This window comes from Equus quagga, chromosome 7 (genome assembly GCF_021613505.1).
Source record: "Equus quagga isolate Etosha38 chromosome 7, UCLA_HA_Equagga_1.0, whole genome shotgun sequence".
NCBI classification, from domain to species: domain Eukaryota; kingdom Metazoa; phylum Chordata; class Mammalia; order Perissodactyla; family Equidae; genus Equus; species Equus quagga.
The window spans coordinates 109,292,717-109,297,586 of NC_060273.1; the positions used below are offsets into that span (position 1 = coordinate 109,292,717).

At 41.9% G+C, this 4,870-nt stretch overlaps 1 long non-coding RNA gene across 1 annotated transcript; it reads right to left on the bottom strand.

Moving 5' to 3' along the window:
* Nucleotides 1-305: 305 nt before the first annotated feature.
* LOC124241838 (uncharacterized) lies at nt 306-1,793 on the bottom strand. The gene is made up of 3 exons (XR_006889332.1): nt 1,726-1,793; nt 1,549-1,609; nt 306-375 (listed from the first exon to the last, which is right to left on the bottom strand). It is a non-coding gene; the product is annotated as an uncharacterized LOC124241838 (long non-coding RNA).
* Between the last annotated feature and the right edge of the window lie 3,077 nt (nt 1,794-4,870).

Consider the following 4,870-nt stretch of genomic DNA (forward strand, 5'->3'; position numbering starts at 1 on the left):
GCTGGTGGAGCAGGTGAAATCAGGGAGTGGTCTCCAGAGCCCGATCTTAACCTCCAGGCCAGCCTGCCTCACCTGGCATGATAACAGACACGGGTGTGGGGTGTACTCCACTTCGCTTTTATGAAAGACCTACATTAGTATCTGTTTTCACTAACCCAAAGAAATCCGAAGAGGATTTTTGCTTTTACAAAAAATGGCAAAAAGCAAAAACAGCTTTTGTGTTGCAGTGAGCCATTATAGAGGCTAAGCAGTCAAGCATACTGTCATATTTCAAGCCTTCGCATCAGCCACATCATCCACAGCAGATGACAAACCTTGACCTTGGACATGGAGGCAGCAGACATAAAAGGTGTAGACATCAGTGACCTGCCTGCCCTGATGGATTCAGAAGACAATGAGATGTTAATAGATGACCCTCTTCCTCTCTCTCTTACACCCCCATCTCCTGTACCTCCCACCACCCCAACCTCCGTCAACTGAGCCCAACACCTCATCACCACCACCGCCGCCTCTCAGCCTTCCTGTGTGCTTGCTGGTTTCCCAATTCTGGTAAGTGAGACTACACTGTACAGACATTATTTCTACTGTTGATGAAAATAATCCATAAAGAATCTATAAATGAAAATTGAGATGAGTTTATTATGAGCTAGATCTGAGGACTAGCTTAGCTTAGGGCCTTCCTTCCCCAACGAAAGAAGGGCACCAAAGAAGTGGGGGTGTACGGAGTGGTTATATACCATCGAAGAGCACGTATCACATATGATTGAAATGTCCCTTTTACAATAGTCATGAGATTGCCCTGTCGGTACAGCGATTGATGGACACAGCAGGAAGCAGGTCTGTGGCCTCAAGCTGGGTGGGGTCACAGGGTGGGTGCAGCAATCAGTTCCTAGCCGAGGGAGAGATGCTTATCCTTAAGGAAATGCCAATGTGGGGGAAGCTGCCTCTTTATCTTAAGGGCATTTGTTCTTGTCTCTGGGACATAGCAAATGCTTAAGGCAGATGTACAATGCATGCTCAACAGCCATATTAGGCTCTTTCGGGAAAACAAGATCAGGCTGAATTAGGTTTACACCAAAAGGCTTCCTAATATACTCCAGTATATCCTATTGCTTGCCATTTGTTTGTCACTACTTTATATAGGCTGTGTATTTATCATATCATTCCTGCTTTTACTACATGTTAGTGTTATTTAGGTGCTATGTGTTATTTGGTATGATTTGGTAGATTATTTTTTGGGTCTGAGAAAGCTCAAAATTTTTTCCTATGTAGATAAATGCTTCTTCACTTTACACCATTGCAGTTTACGAGAGGTTCCCTAGGAATGCTCTACTTTCAGACAGCAGGGAAACCTGTATGTGTTTGAGGATCTTCAGCTTTGATGACATTTGACTTTGTATTTTTGTGACATCCAGAAATGTAAATTCATAGACTTTCATTGATATACTCAACATTATCTTGTCGACAAGTTTTCCCCTGATATTAAAAGAGGATTTTTCCCTTAATGTTTGTTTTTCAGCTTAGTAAACAGATAAAAACCCAACTTACGTGAAGTCCATTATGTTCCAGGCATTGTACGTAGCTCATTAGCCTTGAAGAATTCACAGTTCTAGATGAAGAAACATATACAGAAACACATAATTTAAATATAAATATAGTAAGCAATAAAACATTAGGTGTATTTGGGGTGCTGTAGGAATAGAAGAAAGGAAGCCTTTGACCAACCTGGGAAAATAGGGATGCTTCCTAGAGGAGATGACCATAGTAAGTCTTGTTGAATAGGTAAGAACCAGCCAAACCAAGGAAGGGGGGGGGGGGCCCTAGCAGATGGAATAGGAGGAGCAAAAGCGTGGAGGCAGAAAACAGCATGGGGCATAGGAGGCAAGGGGGTGGAGACACAATTGCAAGCAGTTAAGTTTTGCCCGACTTAGCAAAACTGTGACAGGACCAGGCATGTGGAGCTCAGGGCATGGACTGCCACCCACCTCCCTCCCCACCCCACACTGGATAGGCTGGTTGGTTGGCTGTCATTCTGTAGATGATAGAACCACAGAAGGGTTAAGAAGGTGTAAAATGGTCAGATCTCCCTCTAGCTTTACTCTGGGGAATGGAGAGGAGAAGGTGGCAGGGTTTATCTCTTGCATACCTTTTTATCAACCAATATCCTTTGCAGAAATCTTTTAATTTTTTTTCCTATCTTCTCCCTCCCTGACTTTTGTTTCTACAATCCAATGGAGAGATCAGAATTTAGTAACCAAACGCAGTAACTTATGATAGCTTCTGCCCCTTCTATTCTTTTTTCATTCCTTCTTTCGTATGTTGAATCTGATTTATTCAAACTTCCATTTTATAGTTGTGTCTGAGTGAGTCTCATTCTCTGACTAGCCCTGGAGACCTGGCCTTTAGGGTCCTGGGCTTTACCAGATATTCTGTTGGAATTCTCCCAGAAGTGGAATCAGAATCCCCAAATCCCGAATCTGAAAATTGTCTGTATTGTTTGAAGGAAAACCTAGAAAAATGTTGGAGCCAAAGAATTTGGGAGAGTCATGTGACGAGATACGAGAGAGGATCTGCTCTTCATAAGTAGAAAGCCTGAGTTCCCTGGAATGGAGAGAGTGAAGTGGGCTGATTGATACATAAGGCTCATTGTTAGTAAAGCTCCTAGTTAGCTCCTCAACTGTCTTTCTTAATTACATAGGGGACAGATATGGAAACTCGTCCCCCTCGTACAGTTCAATTCTGCATGTAGAGCAGTGATTCTCCAGGAGGATGAAGGGCACAATCAAAACCAACTCTGGGCCTTTTTCAAACACAGAGTGTTGTGGACACTCTGAAGCTCTCTCCTTCCCCATTCCGCAACTCCCCCCCACCCCCCCCACCCCCCGCCGCCGCATTGAAAGTTACTGCAAAGTGAGTTACCAGTGCTGTTAGGGGAGTGTCACGTCCTGCAGGTGCAGCTAGGTAAGTGAAAGGTTGAGAACTACTGCAGGCATCCTCTGGTGTGCAGGGAAACTACGGGCGAGATTATACAAAGCTGGCAGCCACGTTTTTTCCAGTTCCCACTGTCAGCTGTGTTTTCTTTTGTGACAAAGAATTGGTAAATTACAGTCTGTCATAAATCAAAGGCTGTTCTCTTACTTCCTCCAGTGTCTAGGAGGCAAGGACTACGTCTTATTTTTCTTTCTGTTCCCATTGCCTCGCTCAGTGCCTGGTACAGAACAACTGCCCAACAAATATACTGTAAAATGAGTGAGAAATGACCTTGGGAGGGAGCTGAGCAGAAAGACAAGGACTTTATAAACTTCTAATTATTTAAAACACTGCATTTTCCTACCCAAATATTTGAATTTGGCCTTTTATATATTAAAGATTTGGCTTATTTGGTAATTATTATTCTGTTACCTCACACTTAGAAAACCTAGAATTATGAATAAAAGTAATTTGAGGTCTCTCAGCCACTGCTGATTTTTCAAATACTTTCCTTCCCTACAACAAATAATATACTTTAGGGCATGTCTTTTTCCCCAATGGTTTTTTTTTTTTAAATTTATCTTGATGAACAAAACAACAATAATTTGACAGTGAAGACATTTAAATCATGCACTTTAGTGCAATTCCCAGAGCTAGAGAAGACAGGCCACTGTGATTGAAGCAATGGATTGAATCTCCGCTGCCAGATGGCAGTTGAAATATAATGGGCTTACAGCCGTCAGCCACAGCTAGAGGTTTGCACGCAAAGGGTAAGCCTTTCAGTGATGGAAAATGGAAAGCTGGGTGGTTACTTGAAATTCCTGCATTGTTTCTAGTGGCTTGTAAAGGCTGAGGGAAAACTCCATCCATGCAAATTCTGTTTAGGATAGTATTTGTAAGGGAGCGGCATGCATGTACTGCGTGCATCCTGATCCTATTGTTATTTTCTATAGGTGCTGTTTGATTTTTAAACACATGCCTCGGAAATCAGAACTAGCATTGTATTTCTCAATCTATGATATTTGCATGATTTTGTTCTAATCGTTCTTGAAAAACATACCATCAGTGAGAAATGGCTTCCCACAGCCCCAAAGCTTTTAAGCATGGGATTTCAAAATTTTCTCTAGTGCCTGATTTGATTTTCCTTGTGCTGTAAGCTACACTTCGTTCGGGGCAAAAGTCCTTTACATTTCCTGCTCTGTGTCAGAATCGCCCTGAAATAGTATAATACTTGATAGGATGAAGCTGTTCTCCATGTTTCTATAACTTCTGTTAGAGAATGCATCTGGATCCATTCAACCATGTTCAATGTTTTTAAATGCCAAATGAGCTTCCGAAGAGCCCCTTGAGGAAGGAGGGATGACATTTGCCTTGCTCTGCTAATATCAACTCAGGGAGAAGAATCTCTCTGGAAACACATTCATCCTGATAAACATGATGATAGGGAAAATTTTTGTTTAAGCATTGGCGGCATGTATTTACTGCTATATCTGTATACGCACTGTCAGGTCGCATAAAACAGACCATAACAGAAGACAGTTGCAGGGAATAGGTTATGTAATGAGATCAAGCCAATGAAAGTCTGGCATCCAGCTGTAATTCTACTAACAGCGTGGAGAGTCTGCTTATCCACCCAAGTCAAGGATATTTTTTTTCTTTTTGGTCACTGTTCGTGAAATTACATTGTTATCCCCTTCAGCTGTTCAATGAGCCACTAGTAAGAAGAATAAAATGTATAAAAATGGGAGGAAAAGGAGAAAGGCCTCAGGCTGTAGAATTTATGGCTGGAGAACTCAAGATTTTTATGCAGGTAAATTTCCTAAATAGAAAAGGACCACAGAGTCTTGAGCCATTCAGAAATAAATATGCTGTTCTAAGTTTATGATGTTTACAAAACCCT